The sequence below is a fragment of the Molossus molossus genome, unplaced genomic scaffold, assembly GCF_014108415.1.
Source record: "Molossus molossus isolate mMolMol1 unplaced genomic scaffold, mMolMol1.p scaffold_m16_p_9, whole genome shotgun sequence".
Taxonomy (NCBI): domain Eukaryota; kingdom Metazoa; phylum Chordata; class Mammalia; order Chiroptera; family Molossidae; genus Molossus; species Molossus molossus.
This window is the reverse complement of record NW_023425403.1, coordinates 109,806,423-109,826,465: the sequence shown is the minus strand read 5'-3', so window position 1 is coordinate 109,826,465 and position 20,043 is coordinate 109,806,423. Positions and strand designations below refer to the sequence as shown.

The 20,043-nt window shown below is 39.6% G+C and overlaps 1 protein-coding gene across 1 annotated transcript in view; it reads right to left on the bottom strand.

The window, feature by feature from the left end:
* Positions 1-20,043, bottom strand: part of TRPC4 (transient receptor potential cation channel subfamily C member 4) — a 178,486-nt gene that overhangs the window by 124,902 nt on the left and 33,541 nt on the right. The gene's annotated exons all lie outside the window — the stretch shown is intronic.

The window sequence follows — 20,043 nt, the reverse complement described above, 5'->3', positions numbered from 1 at the left end:
ACATTCAAAAATCTATCTCCTCCTCAAACTCTTCCAAAAAATCAAAGAACAGGCAATACTTCCTAACTCATTTTATGAGGCCAAAATAACCCTGATACCAAAACCTGGCAAGGATTACACAGAAAAGGAAATCTACAGACCAATAACTCTGATGAACACAGATGCAAAAATCTTAAACAAAAGATTGAATACAACAATACATCACAATACATGATGATCAAGTGGGGTCCGTTTCAGGGGCACAAGAATGGTTATCAATCAACATAATACATCATCTCATGAAAACAAAAGATAAAAATACTATGGTCTTATCAACAAATGCAGAAAAAGCATTTGATAAGGTACAACATCCATATATGATTATTAAAATGAATAAAAAGGGTACAGAAGAAAAGTACACCAACATAATAAAGACCATATATGGCAAACCCTCAGCCAATATCATATTCAACTGTGAACAACGAAAAGCTTTACCTCTAAAATCAGGAACAAGACAAGGACGCCCACTCTCACCACTCTTATTCAACATAGTTCTGGAAGTCCTAGCCAAAGCAATCAGGCAAGAGAAAGAAATAAAAGGTGTCCAAATTTGGAAGGAAAAAAAAATATTAGTGTCACTCTTCACATGATTCTATACATAGAAATCCCTAGAGACTGCACCAAAACACTATTAGAAACAATAAACAGGTACAGTAGATTTGAAGGATACAAAATCAATGTTCAAAAATCCACTGCTTTCCTATATACTAACAATAAAACTTTAGAAAAATAAATGAAAAAAATAAAAGAAGAAAAAACAAAAAGAATGCAATACCTAGAAATGAACTTAACAAAGAACATTAAGCACCTGGATACTTATAACTACAAAGCATTATTAAAAGAGATTGAAAAAGACACAATGAAATGGGAAGCTATTTTGTGTTTATGGACTGGAAGAATCAACAATGTTTAAATGGCTATATTACCGAAAGCAATACATAGGTTTAATGCCCTCCCCAATCCCAGTGTTTTGTTTTGTTTTAATCCTCATCCAAAGGCATTTTTTCATTTATTTCCAGAGAGAGGGAGGGAGGGAGAAAGGGTGGGAGGAAGAGAGAGAGAGAGAGAGAGAGAGAGAGAGAGAGAGAGAGAGAGAGAGAGATGAGAGAGACACATCGATTGGTTGCCTCCTGCATGACCCCAACCAGGAATGGGACTGAACCACAATTGAGGTACCTGCCCTTGACCAGAATCAAAGCTGACATTCTTTGGTCTGTGGGCTGATATAACCATTGAGCAAAACCATCCAGGGCCCAGTGTCTTTTTTTTTTTTTTAAGAAATAGAACAAAAATAATTACATTTGTATGGAACCACCAAAGACCCTGAATAGCAAAAGCAATATTGAGAAAAAAAAAAAAAGCTGAAGTTATCATACAACTGCCCTCAAATTATACTGCAGAGCTATGATAATCAAAACAGCATGGTACTGGCAGAAAAACAGACACAGGGACCAATGTAATAGAAACAAGGGCCCAGAAATAAAACCACATGTATATGCACAAATACTTTTTGATAAAGGAGCCAAAAATACACATCAGAGAAAATACATCCTCTTCGATAAATGGTGCTAGGAAAATGTGATGGCCACATGCGAAAGAATGAAACTAAATGACAGATTGTTCCCCTGTCCAAAAATTAATTCAAATGAATCAAAGACCTAAATATAAGATCTGAAACAGTGAATTATTTAGAAGAAAACAAAAGTAATATATTCATGGGCTGGTTGTAATGAACATTTTATCAATTTGACTTCAAATGCGAGGGAAGTAAAGACAAAAGAAGTGAATAGGACTCCAAAAAATTAAAAAGCTTTAGCACAGGAAAAAAAACTGACCACAACTTAGAAAGGCAAACAGCTAAATGGAAGACATTTGTAAAGAGCAGCTCTGAAAAGGTGTTAATATCCAAAATATATAAAGAACACATGCAACTTGACAGAAAAGAAACAATCCAATTAAAAATATGGGCAGAGGACCTGAACAGACACTTCCCAAGAAGACATACAAATGGTCAACGGATATACAAAAAAAAATCTCAATTTCACTAGCTATTAGGAAAATGAAAATAAAACTACAATGAAATACCACTTCATGCCTGTTAGAATGGGTATTATCAACAAGACAAGTATTAACAAGTATTGGAGAAGTTGTGGAGACAAAGAAACTCTCATTCACTGCTGATAAGAAGGTAAACTGGTACAGTTAATATGGGAAAGAGTTTGGTGGTTCCTCAAAAATTAAGAATAGAGTTACCATCAACCTCTCTTTTGGGTATCTACATGAAAAGTTTAAAACATTTGTTTGCAATGATATATGCATCATTATGTTCATTTCAGCATGGTGTCCAAGACGTGAAGACAACAAATGCATCCTTTGTTAGAGGACTGGACAAAGAAGATGTGGTACAAATACTCCATGGAATACTAGTCAGCCATAATGAGAGATGAAATACCGCCATTTATGACAACATGGATGGACCTTGAGAATATTATGCTGAGTGAAATAAGTCAGTCAGAAAAAGCTAAGAACAGTATGATATCACTCCCATGTGGGATATAAAACTGAAATTCAGGTTCAGAAAACAGTAGGGTGGTGACCAGAGGGGAGGGCTGTTGGGGTAGTAAAATGTAAATGGGGCCAAATATATGGTTATTGAAGACAATTTGACTGTGGGTGGTGGATACACAATGCAATATACAGATCATGTATCACAGAAATGTACACTTGAAATCTATATGATCTTATTAACCAATGTCACCACAATAATTTTAATTAAAAAAACACACGAAATGATCAGTATTTAAGAATGGTATAAAAATACTCTTTTATATCTCAGATAAAAGCAGATACACAGATATGTTGACAAATTAATTATTTTCACTTGTAATGTTATGCAATTGTAGTCAGGAGCGGATTTATTTTTCCATATTTCACCTGAGCGCTTATTTTCCATGTTGTTAATGAGAATTTTACTTGGGTACATTCTGAATATACTTCATTTTCAATTCTTTAGGGATATATATTTAATAATATGCAAATACACAGCTTAGGAAATTTACACAACTCAATAACTGGTGGAGTCTAATCTTTAAACACATGGATTTGTCAATGATTTACACAGCAAACACATGGCCTAGTATAAAAACATTTTCCACTGCTTGGCAAAATATTTATTATGACTACTTGGAAGAATTTGGAGACAGTACCATTAGGAGACACATCACCTCAGAATAACTCTTCCTAACCTCAAAGCCTAAACATAAAGGTTTCCAAAGATCAGAGTATGAATGGCTCTATTCTACCAAAATAACTTCATTTACAGCCTGGATTGTTTCATTTTTTCATAACTGCTTGTATAGAAAATATTGGTTAACTGGTAATGAAGCCTGAAAAACAGCCTCATGTTTTTATGTGGCTTTTCTTCTGATAGCATATTTAAAAGAAAAGCTTATTTTTATTAATTTGTGACAAAGAGGGGAATTGAGAGAGAGAGAGAGAGAGAAATATCAATTTGTTGTTCTACTTATTTAAGCAAGCATTGGTTGATTATTGTAGGTGCCCTGACCTGGGATTGAACCTGCAATCTTTGCAAATAAGGACAACACTCTAACCAACTGAGTTACAAGGCCAGGGCTTAAAATGAAAGTTTAGCAAATGCATTTGTAAACTCAGGTTATTGTTTTTGTCTATCTATATATTTGTAAAAATCTAACTTGTACAGTAAATCATTCTTGAGAGGCAAAAGATTGTTAATCAAAATGTTCCTGGGAATGTTGTGACATGCCATTCAAAATAACAACACTCGCATCATAGGGGTACCAGAAGAACAATCCAAGAAAGGAATCGAGAAGCTGTTTGAAGAAATGACAGAAAACGTCCCTAACTTGGTGAAGGAAAAAGTGACACAAGTCCAGGAAACACAGAGAGTCCCAAGAAAGATGAACCCCAATAGACACACAGCTAGACACATCATAATTAAAATGGCAAACATTAAAGACAAAGAAAGAATCTTAAAGGAAGTAAGAGACAGAAAGTTACCTACAAGGGGACTCCCATTAGACTGTCAGCTGATTTTTCAATAGAAACACTGAAGGCCAGAGGGAAGTGGCATGAAGTATACGAAGTAATGAAAGGCAAGGGTCTGAAGCCAAGACTACTCTATCCAGCTATCATTCAAAACTGAAGGTGAAATAACCACCAAACCAGCTCTGCAAGAAATGCTAAAAAGACTGTTGTAAGAAGAAGAAAGAGAAAAAGAGAGAGGAACACAGGCATACACACACACACACACTCACACACACAAAATATCAATGAAACCAAGAGCTGGTTCTTTGAAAAGATAAACAAGATTGATCAACCTTTAGCCAGACTCACCAAGAAACAACGAGAGAGAAACCAAATTAATAAAATCAGAAATTAAAGAGATATAGCAGCAACAGACACCACACCACAGAAATACAAAGGATTGTAAGAAAATACCATGAACAATTATATGCTAACAAATTCAACAACCTACGCAAAATAAACAAATCCTTAGCATCATATACTATTCCAAAAATCAACTGGGAAGAGTCAGAAAATCTGAACAGACTAATAACTATTAATGAAATAGAAGTAATCAATAAAATCCCAGCAAATAAAAACCCTGGTCCAGATGGCTACACAGGGGAGTTTTACCAAACATTCAAAAAACTCAAACTATTCCAAAAACTTCAAGAGGAAGGAAGACTTCCAAGTGCTTTTTATGAGGCCAGCATAATCCTAATCCCAAAACCAGATAAAAAACACTACAAAGAAAGAAAATTCCAGGTTACTATCTTTGATGAACATAGATGTCAAAATCCTCAACAAAATCTTAGCAAATCAGATCCAGCAATATGTTAAAAAAGTATACACCATGATCAGGTACAATTTATCTCAGGGATGCAAGGCTAGTACAATATTCATAAAATTGATAAATATGATACACCACATAAACAAAATGAAAGATAAAAATCTTTTTGATCATATCAATAGACACAGAGAAAGCATTTGACAAAATACTGCACCCATTTTTGACAAAAACTCTCAGAGAAGTGGGAAGAGAAGGATCATTTCTGAACATAATAAAGGCCATTTATGACAACCTACAGCCAACATCATACTCAATGGGCCCAAACTTAAAGCATTTCCCTTAAGAACCTGAATAAAATAGAGATGCCTACTTTCGCCATTCTTATTTAACATAGTACTGAAAGTCTTAGCCAGAGCAAACAGACAAGAATTAAAAATAAAAGGAATCCAAATTGGAAAGGAAGTAAAACTGTCATTATTAGCAGCTGGCATGATATTGTAAATAGAAAACTCTAAAGACTCCATCACAAAACTACTAGATTTAATAAATATATTTGGCAAAGTAGCAGGCTAGAAAATTAACACCCAGAAATCACTGGCATTGTTATACACCAATAATGAACACACAGAAAGAGAAACTAAAAAAACATGTCATTTACCTTTGGAACAAAAAAAATGAAGATACCTAGGAATAAACTTAACCAGAGAAATAAAAAAACCTGTTTGCAGAAAACTACAGGACAAAAAAAAATAGACCAAGATATAAAAAGTGGAAGCATATACTTTGTTCATGGATTGGAAGAATTAACATTATTAAAATGTCCATACTACCCAAGGCAATCTATAGATTCAATGCAACCCCCATTAAAATACCAATGACAGCCCGACCGGTGTGGCTCAGTGGTTGAGCGTCGACCCTGCACCAAGAGGTCGCTGGTTCGATTTCCAGTCAGGGCACATGCCCAGGTTGTGGGCCCGATCTCCAGGAGGGGGCATGCAGGAGGTGGCCCATCGATGTTCTCTCTCATTGATATTTCTATCTCTCTCCCCCGCTCCCTTCCTCTCTTTCTAAAATCAATAAAGAAAAAAATTTTAAAATAAAATAAAATACCAAGGACATTTCATAGAACTAAAACAAATAATGTAAAAGTTTATATGGAACCAAAAAAGACCCCGAATAGCCACAGCAATCTTGAAAGTGAAGAAAAAAGTTGGAGGGATCACAATACCGGATATCAGGTTATACTACAAAGCCACTGTAATGAAAACAGCCTGGTACTGGCACAAGAACAGGCATATAGACCAGTGGAACAGAACAGAGAACCCAGATATTGACCCAAGACATAATGCTCAATTAATATTTGACAACGATGGCAAAAGCATACAATGGAGTAAAGACAATCTCTTCAAGAAATGGCGTTGGGAAAACTCGACAGCTACATGCAAGAAAATGAAACTAAACCATCAACTTACACCATATACAAAAATAAACTCAAAACAAATAAAAGACTTAAATGTCACTCGTGAACCAATAAAAATCTTAGAAGAAAATGTAGGCAACAAAATTTCAGACATCACATGCAGCAGAGTTTTTACTAATAGAACACCTAAGGCAACAGAGAAAGTCAAATATTAGTACATTGGACTACATCAAACTAAAAAGCTTCTGCACAGCAAAAGAAACAACCATCAAAATTGAAAGGATACCCACTGTATGGGAGAGCATAATTGTCAATGAGACATCAGATAAGGGGTTAATTTCCAAAATATACAGAGAACTCATACAACTCAACAAAAGGAAGACAAAGAATCCAATTAAAAAATGGGCAGAAGACCTAAATAGACACCTCTCCAAACAGGACATAAAAATGGCCAAGAGACATATGAAAAAATGCTCAATGTCAATAATCATCAGAGAGATGCAAATTAAAATGACTATGGCCCTGGCCGGTTTGACTCAGCGGTTAGAGCGTCAGCCTGTGGTCCAGAGAGACCCGGGTTCGGTTCCCGCTAAGGGCATGTACCTCGGTTGCGGTTTGTCCCCGGCCCTGGTATGGTCATGTGGGTGGCAACCACTCAACGTGTTCCTTTCACGTTGATGTTTCTCTCTCTCTCTCTCCCTCCCACTCTATCTGAACAAAATATGGAAAAATGTCCTCACGGGAGGATAAAAAAAAAATGACTATGAAATATCACCTCACACCTGTCAGAATGGCTGCCATCAGCAAATTATCAAACAACAAGTGTTGGCGAGGGTGTGGAGAAAAGGGGACTCTAGTACACTGCTGGTGGGAATGCAGACTGGTGCAGCCACTGTGGAAAACAATATGGTGTTACCTCAAAAAATTAAAAATGGAACTTCCATTTGACCCAGTGATCTCGCTTCTAGGAATATATCCTAAGAAGCTTGAAACACCCATCAGAAAAAATATATGCACCCCCATGTTCATAGCAACACTATTTACAGTAGTTTAGATCTGGAAACAGCCCAAGTATCCATCAGTAGATGAATGGATGAAAAAGCTGTGGTACATGTACACAATGGAGTACTACGCAGCTGTAAGAAAGAGGGATTTCATATCTTTTGAGACGACATGGAGGGACCTGAAAATTATTATCCTAAGCAAAACAAGCCAAACAGAGAAAGACAAGTATCATATGATCTCACTTATTTGTGGAATATAATGAACTGAATAAACCAATGAACAAAATTGACCCAGAGACATAGAGGTGGGGTACAGATTGATAAGCCTCAAAGGAGGGGAGTATTGGGGGGGGGAATAAACCACAGAATGTATATGCATGTGTGCATGGACAATGGACATGGACAACAAAGCTGGGGACAGGGTGGGGAAGGAGGGAAAGGGGGCAATCAGTGGGGGAAAAAGGAGAAACATCCATAACAAAAATAAATAAATTAATAAAAAAAGAAAAGAACAAAGGAAAAAAATAAATGCATTAGAAGAAATATTTTCTAATTAATTTTATTTGAATACATTTTAATTTCCTCATCTCACATTTCAACCCTTTTTTTGTGAGAACAGTATAATTTCTGGGCTACTTTAACTCATGACTCTTCAGGCAAAAACATTATATTCAAGAATAATGTTATTGTATTAACACTTACTAAGATATTATGGTTGAAGATTATGGATTATCCTTTTCTTTCAATTTTTTTTCCTTTATTGATTTTAGAGAGAGAAGAAGGAAGGAGAGAGAGATAGAAACATTGATGAGCGAGAACATCGATTGGCCGCCTCCTGCCTACCCCCCATTGGGGATCTGGCCCACAGCCTGGGCATGTGCCCTGACCGGGAATCGAACCATTGACCTCTTGGTGCGTGGGTGATGCTCAAATACCAAGCCACACTGGTCGGGCTGAATTACCCTCTTTGATGTGACAATTTCAGAGGTGCATGGGGAGATATGTAAAATGTAATAATAAAATGTACCATTTACTGAGCCTCTGCTATGCCCCACACTAGATACTCTTTATTATCTTTCCAATTACCTTGCTGGATAGGTATTATAACACCTATTTTACAGACGAGGAACTAGAGTCTGAGACAGGTTAAGTAATTTGCCCAACGTCACACAGCAGTAACTGTCCGTAAGTGGTGTAGTCTTCTCTGTGATGAATCTTGACTTGTTTAGATTCTTCTTGTCATATTTCCCTCCTCTCTGATTGGCCAGATCATGTGGAGCCGCCTCGGGGATTATTGATTTGACATACTGGAGTCAAATCAATGACATATAAAAGTTTTGATAACAGCCTTCTGCCAATGACTAGATTAATTCAATAATTTGACAGGGGCTAAAAGCTTTGATTAGGTCCAATTGGATCTAATCAGAAGATTTAATTCGGCTATGCTCTCTGGTTCAAGTATTGGTAAATTTCCCGCACACGGTATCTGGTAGGTCTACTCCATCCAAAGGTTGTTGAGTATATTATGTTTGTTTGTTTGTTTAAGTTGATTGCTTTGGTGGATTACATATCACAGGAGAAGACTATATTTATCGATAAAATAAGTTTTTAGAACTACCACACAGCTAATTTTCTGCAATATTCTCATGGCAAAGATGTTGAGTTTCAAGAGTTCTTTGTATATTTCAGATCTCAGTTCCTTATCAGACGTGTGCTTTGAAAATATTTTCTCACATGCAGTGGCTTGTTTTCTCATTCCTGTGGCATGTATTTCATAGTAAATTGATTTCCGTGAGGTTTAGCTTGCCAACGTTTTTCTTCCATGGACCATGCCTTGGTTTTTTCTAAAAAGTGGTTGCTATGCCAAATGCATCGAGCTTTTCTTCTAGATAATCTTTTTGGAGACGGATCGTTTTTCATTTTACATTTAGCTCAAGGAACCATATTGAGCTCATTTTTGTGAAAGGTGTTTGTTTGTTGGTGTGATCCAGTTGTCCCAGCACTGATGGTTGAAAAGACCGTATTTGCTCCGTTGACTTGCCTTTGCTTCTTTGTCAAAGGACACTTTACGGTGTTTATGGGAGTCTATTTATATGCTCTCTATTCCTTTCATTGATCTATTTGTTCATTCTTTCACCGATACCTAACCGTCTTGATTAGGTCAGTGGTTCTCAACCTGTGGGTCATGACCCCTGTGGGGGTCAAACGACCCTTTCACAGGGGTCACCAAAGACCATCGGAAAACACATAGTTCCGATGGTCTTAGGAACCGAGACACGGCTCCTCTCTCCGTCTCCAGACGGGTCCGCCCACAAGCAGATACGCCCACATGCAACATGAGGAGCTGTATCCAAGGGTCGCGGCATCAGGAAGGTTGAGGACCACTGCTCGAGGTGAACAGCAAGTCTTGGCATTAAAAAACCACCAGCCTCCAATTTTGTTCTTCTCCTTCATACTCTGTTGCTATCTGGGTCTTTCACTTCTTCAGTGTATACAGAATAACTCCTGGGAGTTTTATTTGTATTGTATTGAATCTATAGGTCAAGTTGTGTAGAACTAATACCGTCACAGTCTTAACTCTTCCTGCCTATGAACATCTATTTATTTAGCTCTTCTTTGATTTCTTTCACCAAAGTTTCATCGTGTTCTTCAAATAGATCTTACGTCTATTTTGTTAGATTTATGACTAAGTCTTTCATTTTGGGGGCCAGTAGTATAAACTGCATTGTTTTTAGATTCAAATTCCATTTATTCCTTGTTAATATCAAGGGAAACAATGGATTCTTATATATTACAGTCAAATCACTTATTAGTTTTAGAAGTTTTTTATGTGGATTCTTTTTTTAAAAGTTTTGACCTTCACCCAAGGATATTTTTCTACTTATCTTCAGAAAGAGAGAGAGAGAGAGAGAGAGAGAGAGATCAACAAGTTGCCTCTCGCACGACCCCAACCAGGGCCGGACAAACCGCAACCCAAGTACATGTCCTTGACCAGATCAAATCTGTGACTCTTTGGTTCGCTGGCTAACACACTGACTGGTGAGCCAAACCTGGCAGGGTGTGGATTCTTTTTCAGATTTTCTACACAGATGATCACGTCATCCGCAAACAAAGGCAGTTTTGTTCATTCCTTCATAATTTGTCCATGTTCCCTTTCCTTACCTTGTCTTATTGCGCTCGCTGTAAGTCTCAGCAAATATCGAAAAGGTGTGAGAGAGAACACCTTTGCCTGTTACGACCTTGGAGGAAAAGTTTCAAGTTTCAAACCACTACATATAATGTTGGCTGCAGGTTTCTGGTAGATATTCTTTACTAACTCAAGGACGCTCCCATACATTCCTAGTTTGCTGAGGATTTTTATCATGAATGAGTGTTGGATTTTGTCCAACACTTTTTCTGCATCTATTGGAATAATCATGTTTGTTTGTTTGTTTAAGTTGATTGATTTGGTGGATTACATGAATTCATTAGAATGTTGAACCCAACCTGCATGCCTGGAATAAGTTCCACTTTGTTGCAGTGTATAATTATTTTATATATTTTTGGACTTAATTTGATAATATTTTCTTGAGAATAAAAGTTGCTTTACAAATACAATTAGAATTCAATTTTCATCACAAGTCTTAAGAGTTTGCCTTCATTCTTTGATTTACTTATATGACTTGTCTTAGAGACTAAATCTGAGTTCACTAGGTGGTTTTCTATCATTAGTATAAGACTATTTTCCTTAGAGGTTATTTAATTTTTTTTAAAGAACTGCACTTCCTCAAATATTTTCTCTTATGTGTATCATGTATTTTCTTTGTTTCATCATATTTAAAATAAGTTATAACAACTGGGATTATGTAAGAAAGAGTGAGCAATGCAGTATGTTAGATTTTCAGCCAATGAATATTATACAATATAAATGTAGTCATTTAAATTTTGACTCTTTGGAGCATCATTAGTATTATTTTTAGGTATATTTCTTCTTAAATATCCTTGGATGAAAGACTTGAAGGTGAGGAGTTTAGGCAAAGAACATATACATAACCCACAGACAGACAACAGTGAGGTGTCATAGCCAGAAGGAAGTGGGGTGGGGGTGGGAGGAGGTGGGAAAATGGAGAGGGGGGTAGAACAGGGACATCTGTAATAGTGTCAACAATAAAAATGAAGTTTAAATAATATATTTTGTACCTATTCACTCATTGCTCTTTTTAGATAGTTTGCCAGTGTTTTAGGACACTCAATTCACACAAGCACCACATGGAAGGTACGTTACCGGCAATATCTCAAAGCCAATGTTGCATTTATGTTCTAGGATGGTTATTTTTCCTCAATAGAAAAGCTGCAAGACTGAAAATTCTGCCTCAAGAGCCAAAGTCCCAGCCAGAGTTGTATCAACAACCAGTAGCTCATAAAGAAATGACAGAACAGTAAGTAAAATTGCAATAAAAATATCAAGTACGTTGGAAGGACAAAAATAAAATGGCTCAATGCAAAATGTCAGTCATATTTTAGTAGCTATTGCAGCTTCTTGGTACCTCAACTGTAATCACAGGAACATGATAGATATTACGTGAACAATAATTAAGCAACATTTGATTCAACAGGTAACAGTCAAACTGTATAAATGATAAAGATGAAAAAGCAATAGTATTAAATATATTTTACTTTAGATAAAAAAATTCTTTTTTTTTTAATCCTCATCCGAGGATATTTTTACATTTATCTTCAGACAATGTGGGAGGGAGAGGCATCGATGTGAGAGAGACACATCAATTGGTTGCCACCCACATGACTTCAACCGGGGCCGGGGACTAACCGCAACCGAGGTCTGCGCCCTTAGTGGGAATAGAACCCAGGACTCTCTGGTCTGCAGGCTGACGCTCTAACCACTGAACAACCAGCCTGGGCTAGATTAAAAAATTCTTTAATAAAAATAATTAAAAGCAAACTCATACAAAAATTGCATTTTATATATGTTTGCCTAGTATTACTTAAGCAGTCACTCCCTTCGCCCATCCCGAAGGGAGCCACCCACTGTTTTCTTCGTCCGTCCCCATAGCGTTAACCAGTGACACACACACAGGGACAGTCAGCAAAAATTATGCACAAGGCCTGTTACTGTCTCCTCACCCGTGATCAAGCTATTCTGTAACGTGAACTCCTTTAGGAAGGCTATCAATGAGTTATTTCAGAAATGGAAGGTTTGACTTGGAGAGAAATAGTGTTCGTTCCGCACACCTCTGTCGAGCTCAGACCACACCCCACCACCATCCCAGGGGCTGAATACGGCGAAACTGAGTCACAGTTCCTGGCTCCCGGGAGCTCAGTGTCACAACGGGGACAGCAATGCACACAGGGAATTATAATGTAACAGGGCGAAGGTACATGCTCCAGACTTAAGAGAGCGAATGCCAATCTAGCCCGAGAGAGAGAATGTGGGCACCTTTCTGGAGCCTGCGTCTTAAGGTCTTAAAAAGGGAGTCCAATGCAGCCTGAGGTAACGGTGACATTTCAAGGTAACAAAATAACAAGGGAATAGACAGAGGTGACGCCGGCAGAACACAGCACAGGCGAAGAAGCTCTTTCAACTGGCACAGAATGGGGTTGGCGCAGGGCGGGAGGCGACGCTAGGCAGAAATTCAGAGCTCGGATATGGTGTCTTGTTAAGGAACTTGGGTCCTATTCTAGAGAATCTATAAACAATAGAGGACCAGGCTAGGGTTTTAAAATAACATATTTATAATAGCCCAACGTGGAAATAAACGGAATGTCCTTCCGTAGATGGAGGGACACACAGTATCTGGTGTGTACCTGCGAGGCGATATTATTCAGTCTTAAATAGGAAGGGGGTTTCGATACATGTTATAACACGGGTGAATGTTGGAGACATTATGCTACAAGATACAAAGCAAACATAAAAGAACAGATACTGTCCTGTTGCACTTCTATAATGCACCTGGAATAGGCAATAGAAACAGGAAGTTTGGGGGGTCTGGGAGATGAGGGTGGGGGAGTCACTGTTTAATGGGTATCGAGTGCCAATTTGAGAAGATGATCAGCTTTGAAAATGATGATGTTTCGGTTATACAACAATAGGAACGTCATCAAGGCCACTGAATTGTGTGCTTATAAATGGTTACGACGGCAGAGTCAACGCTACGTGTATTTTGCCACAGAAGAAGTAATAGTGTAATGTTCCGTATATTTCGATAGAATAGTTTTAATAAGGCGATGTTTATATACCAAATATTCTGGAGTTTAGCGTGAACGTGGATGAGAGAAGATTAGGGTACAGGCACAGGAAAACGGGGCGAGGAAGTGGTGGGGAAATACTAAGAAATGCAACTGGAAATAGGGTTGCCAGGCTTTGGTGGCGGACTGTTATTTATGTTCCAAACTTACTGGTTTAAGAGAACCATTGATGATATTTCACAAGTTTGTGGGTGTCTTTGTTCAGGCTGCTGTAACAAGAACGGCAGACATACAGGCATTACAAGTCCTAGAGATGTTCACTGTGTGCTTTTGTCTTAAAAAATTCAAATAAAACACAAACTCTATTTAGAAAAACTGTAAATATGCTTCATAGGATCAAAAAACGGGGGTGGGGGTCAGTTAAAATGTTTCCTCTCATACGCAGGGTGGGGCAAAAGTAGATATTCAGTTGTTTGAATGACAAATAATACATCAATTAATAAATAATAATACAAGAGTAGACGCTCCTTTTCACAGTCGCAACCGTAAACCGACTTTTGTCCTTCCCTGTGAAGGGCACAAGGAGACACAGCTGGGGATTGTATTATCTCTCAGGAGCAACAATGTTTCTCGTGCATGTATTTCCAAAAGACCACCTATTGGGTTTTTGTTCTTCATTTTATTAATTTAATCAATTTATTTGTTATGTTAGTCCTCACCCGAGGACATTTTTTCATGGATTTCAGATAGAGTGGAAGGGAGGGAGGGGGAGAGAAACATGGATTTGAGACACACGTTTTGGTTGCCTCCCGCACGACCCTGACCAGGGCGAGGAATCGAACCTGCAACCCAGGTACATGCCGTGGACTGGGCATCGAACCCATGACCCTTCGTTCTGTGGGCGGACGCTCTAACTGCTGAGCCAGACCTTCCAGGGCTATTTTATTTTTATCCGTCACCACTAATCTCCCTTATACCCTCTTTCATCTCCAGCTCCCCTGACCCCCTCCCCGAAATCACCACGCTTGTCCAAATCCATTAGTTCTTTGTCTTTTTTTTCTTCTCTTTTTTGCTCAATTCCTCAAACCCAACCCCCACCCCATCAGAGTTGGCTGCCTGTTCTCTGTCTATGAGTCTGTCTCTATTTTGCTTGTTAACTTCACTTTGTTCATTCAATTCCACACATGACTGAAATCATATGATACTGGTCTTTCTCTGACCGGCTTATTTTACTTATCATAACGTTCTCCAGGTCCCTCCGTGCTGTGGCAAAGGGTGACACGTTCTTCCCTTTTACCCCCACGTCGTATTCCAGTGTGTCAACGTGTCACCGCTGTTTCATCCTCTCGTCTGCTGATGGACCCCGGGCTGTTTCCAGATCTTAGCTCTTGTAAATAGAGCCGCAATGAACATACGGGTGCGTGTATTCATTCGAATTAGTGTTTTGAATTTCTTCAGATAAATTCCCAGAAGTGGAATTGTTGGGTCATAAGACAGTTCCACTTTTAATGTTTTGAGGTAACACCATAGTGTTTTCCATAGTGGCTGCACCAGTCTGCATCCCCACCAGCAGTGCACTAGAGTCCCCTTTTCTCCACACCCTCGTCAGCACTTGTTGTTTGGTGATTTGTGGATGGAGCTATTCTGGCAGGTGTGAGGTGATACCTCATTGTTGTTTTAATTTTCATCTCTCTGACGATGAGTGATGTTGAGCATCTTTTCATATGGCTATTGTCCAACTGTATGACCTCTTTGGAGAGGTGTCTATTCAGGTCCTTTTCCCATTTTCTAATTGGATTGTTTGCTTTTTGGGTGTTGAGTTATATAAGTTATTTATAAACGTTGGATGTAACCCCTTATCAGGTGTATCACTGGCATAAATGTCCTCCCGTTCCGTGTGCTGTCTTTTATTTTATTAACAGTTTCGTTTGCTGTGCAAAAACCTTTTAGTTTGATGTGGTCTCGTTTGTTTATTATTTCTTTTGTTTTTCTTGCCCAAAGAGATACATTAGAAAAAATATTGTTATGAGAAATGTTTGAGATTTTACTGCCTGTGTTTTCTAGGATTTTTATGGTTGTGAGTCTAACATTTTTGTATTTTTCAAAAATATTGGTTTGGGATCATCTGTTAAAGCTATAATTTCAAAAGCTGGTAATTCTTAATTTTGTTTAGAATGAGTGACAGAGGAAACAGGCATCAATAATAACGTTAGAAAAGATAACCCTCCAACGTAAATGTCAGCATTTGTGTGAAAGAAACAAAAGTGGTTCTTCATCGACAACCTAATCCTTGCATTTGAATAATGGAAAACAGCAGATTTTATCAGCCATTACGCAGACGGAAGTACCAGTATTGAGCAAAAAAAGTAATGCATTTGAGGACCAAGGAAAGGTGTCCAACATACAGTGAATTTTAAAAAAGATATTAATGTGACGTGCTTGTGTAGCTTTTGTTCCGTGACAAGATACGTTAGAAAGGACTGCACATCACACAGACATCATCTGGTCGGATGAACTGAAGACTCTGCCTCTTCGAAAAGAAATCGCTTTCTGTTTTCCTTTTTTGCATTACCCAAAGCCGTATCAAATAAAAGGTCTCTTTATGTCTAATTTAAAGTTCAGATCCGCTGTTTTATGTTTCCTGAGATAAATGTATCATTTTATAATCAATGACATTTAAAAAGGTACACTCAGAATGTTTTGGACTTACGCTGTCATATTTAATTGTAGAAGGAAAAAATCGCTTTCAGGTATGAATGAGGAGAAAGTGGTTACACGTCATTTAATTAGTTGTCAAGGAACTGGAGGGCATTGGGTTCCACGCCCTGAAACCTGCCACAGTCCGGTCCGCCCGGCGGACAGGTTCTCATCCTGTCCGGGGCCCCCGGAAGGGTGGGCTGAGGCTTTGGGGAGCCGTGACCCGTGCTGGTGCTGCCCAGTGACAGTGGGTGAGGCCGAGCTCGCGCACGGGGACAGAGCGGTGGGCCCAGGAACGGGGCAGTGAGTGTGCTCCTGGGAGCTGCCGGGGAGGACACCCAGAGAGGAACACTGCCTGTCACCTGCCCCGCAGCTCACGACCGTGATGTCTTCGGGGCCACCTCAGGCACAGAGGTCCCGCCACACGCTGGACATTGTCATGAGCGCGGCTGTGGTATCAGTTCCCGAGCGGAGGTGTTTCTGTCAGGTTCAAAGGGGAGACACAATCAACGCCTGACGTATATTTAAAGTGCTGGTTAGAAGGACAAATTAAAATCAAGTGTCTTCTATGCCCGGCCGGTGTGGCTCAGTGGTTGAACATCGACCCTGCACCAAGAGGTCGCCGGTTCGATTCCTGGTCAGGGCACATGCCCAGGTTGTGGGCCCGATCTCCAGTGGGGGTCGTGCAGGAGGCGGCCAATCATGTTCTCTCTCATCCATGCTTCTCTCTCTCTTTCCCTCTCTCTAAAATCAATAAAGAAAAATAAAAAAATCAAAAAATCAAGTGTCTTCTATCCATAATAGAAGTTGATATAAAAAGCTTTTAATGGAAAAATAAGAGCATAGACGATCTGAGGAGCTGGGACAAGATGTACACATATTTTTTATGAGGATGTATATTTTAGCATAAATGATTCAAAGGACTGATCATACTAATAGACTACGAGAAGGATGAACTGACTTCGATACTCAGAAGTGTAACGTGGCCGACGAGGCTGTGATAAAGTCATCGCAAACACTGAAATGTGTGACGACGAAGCTGACCTGTCTGCTACGGGAGCACGGAGACAGCGTGTGCCTCCCTGTGCGTGCTCGGGCCCTCGTGCTGAGTCTCCATGAGAACACAAACCAACCAACGCTGACAGCAGTGTCCAAGGACCTGCAGGCACTGAGTTATACAGCCCAGGACGTCAGCCCTGATGTGACTGCTCTTTCCACCTCTCCTAGACACGTCACCATGACCACCCAGTCTAGAATATTCTTTTAGCGCTAAAGATGTCATCTGTCACATGGGCCCTCTCCGTCCCTGAGAGGGAAAACATCACATGGCCTCACTTCGATGTAGCATCTAAAGAACAAAATAAACCGACGGACAAAACAGCACCAGAGACACGGATGCATGGAAGAGACGGACAGATCTCAGAGGGGGGGGGGAGCGATGACCCAGAGAACATATATGCACAGCCCGTGGACACAGACAACAGTGTGATGACGGCCCGGGGTGGCGGCTGGGACAGGGTGCAGGGGGCAAAGGTGGGGAAATGGGGGACATGTAATAGAGTCAACAAGACAAAAAAAGTGGGAATCTGCACAATAGAACCCTCGTCCTTCCCCCTGTCAGACAGGAAGATGCCTGGGCCTACAGACAATTTTTTGCTAATAGGCCCCTTGCCCAGCTTTCTAGAACAATGCTGACGCTGCAGAACCTCAGCTTGTGAGACGGGATGCGGTCCAGCCGAATCCTGAATTGTTTCACAAAGCCAGTCAGTATTCGAATTCTCTGATTTATGCTTCCGGCAGCCGTAATGACCAGTAATAACGGAGAGATACTCTCCAAGGGCAAATACGCCTTGACGTAGGCTCAGCTCTGGATTTCCGCTCTTCTCCATCGTCACAAACAAGCTATCAGGTAAGTATTACTACCCCGTTGCTTCTATTCCATTGAATGTATCCAGGTGAGACTGGGCCATAAAAGTATAGGGTTCAGGTGCACAAGTTTATAATACACCATGTGTGGACTGTATTGTGTGTTCACCACCCCAAGTCGGATGATCCCATTTGAAATGAGAGAAAGTGTAAACCCAAAGGATAATTTGTCGAACATAACATACCTGGCTAGTGAGAATGACCATTTTTAGTGCTTCAGATACAAAACAGAGGACAATTTATATTGAGGATGTTACTGTGTCCTCATAATAGACTCCGGGCTGCGCATGGAAGAAACACCCACCGGGAGTCCTAAGTTCTCTGAGTTGCCCAGAATGTGTTTTGTAAAGTGTGTGCTTGAAGAGTTAATGAAAAAAGGAATGAATGAACGAATGAAATGTATAAAAGTAATTGTTCGATAAGAATATGTTGAGAAGGAGGCCAGGTGCAGCCCCTTGGGCAGTGTACAGACCCCGCCCCTGGCTCTGTAATCCCCGTACATCCCCAACCACCTGAACCACAGCAGAACTAGAACCACAGCAGAACTAGAAGCCCCCAAATACCCGGAGGCTTATCAGGTATAAAAGGCGGCTGGAAGCCAGGCTCGGGGCTCAGCCTTTGGAGGGGACTCCGCAGGGCCAGCACCTGTGCACATGAAACAGTCATTTTCTAATCCTCCGAGTGCACACAGTCTGTCTCTTCCTGCCGACCAAACTTCTGCCGCAACAACATGTTAATATGTAAGAAATTCACATTGAAATATTTGTCTTGCACAACCCCGAACAAGAATTTGGCAGCTCCGGCTGATCAAACATCAGCTGCAGAATTCGGTTATGTCACAGAGCTTTGTTTCAATTCCTTCACAGAAGTCGTGCGTCCAATTCCCTGACCGGGAATTGAACCAGCAACGTGTTGGTGCAGGGTCAATGCTCAGCCACTGAGCCACACCAGCCGGGCCTAAGTAAAGACCTTTGTAATCACTGTGTCAATGCCTTAAATCCCCATTCCCCCGAAAAATCGTAATATTGTGTTAATCACAAGGCCTGAGACCACATCGATATTTTGCCTCATCTGATCAGTTCCAATGCACAGAATTGCTTTTAATTTTAATATTTTATACTTAAAAGTCTTTAATCCAATGAAATGTTGCACCAATTTCTTATCTTTGTATATTCAAATTATTCTAGCCCCTTTAAAATGTCAGGTCCCTGAGTCCCAAACTCAAGCACCTGAGATAATGCGTTGACATTTTTGAAATGGTTCAAAGCAGCATGTGTGACTCCAGAGTCAGGCACACAAAAGAAGTTGTTTCCTCTTTGTTCAGAAAAGCCCCTTTCAGCCAGTCTCAGGTTTCCATGACAACTGACGAAAAAACGGCAGGAAAAACTAGAGGAAGCAAATTCAGGTATCTTGACTCATAAATATTTAGTAAGTAACAATAGACCAAGCAAGCTGGTATGATTCAGGGCCCAGTTCAAAAGAAAACCATTTTTTTTTAAATTAGAAGTCTCATTTTCTTTCTCTTTCTTCGTACATAGTTTTTTTCGCATTGCTGTTCTGCAGTGAGTAATTGCTGTAATTCAGAAGTGAACAGAGAACTAATCTTTTTTTGGAGAGAGAAGTACAGCATTTTGAGGCCTCAAACCTCCAACGGTGACAGGAACAGAAGCACAATTATACTGCGTAACAAGTGTAATCGATCGAAACTTCCTCCTCTGACACTTCAAACCCATGAAACTTTCCTTGAGGAATTTATCACCCTCCTGCTATTAACTTTCTTAACTTCTTGTTCCCGAAAAACCAAGAAACTAAGCCAGACATGAGAAACGTTTTAGTTTTTATCTGCTCTTGGGCCCGTCTTTTCCTTTATTAGTAATTTCTAAGCATGTATTTTATTAATGGAATAACTTACAGTTCACTAAGATCCTTCAAGTGTATCC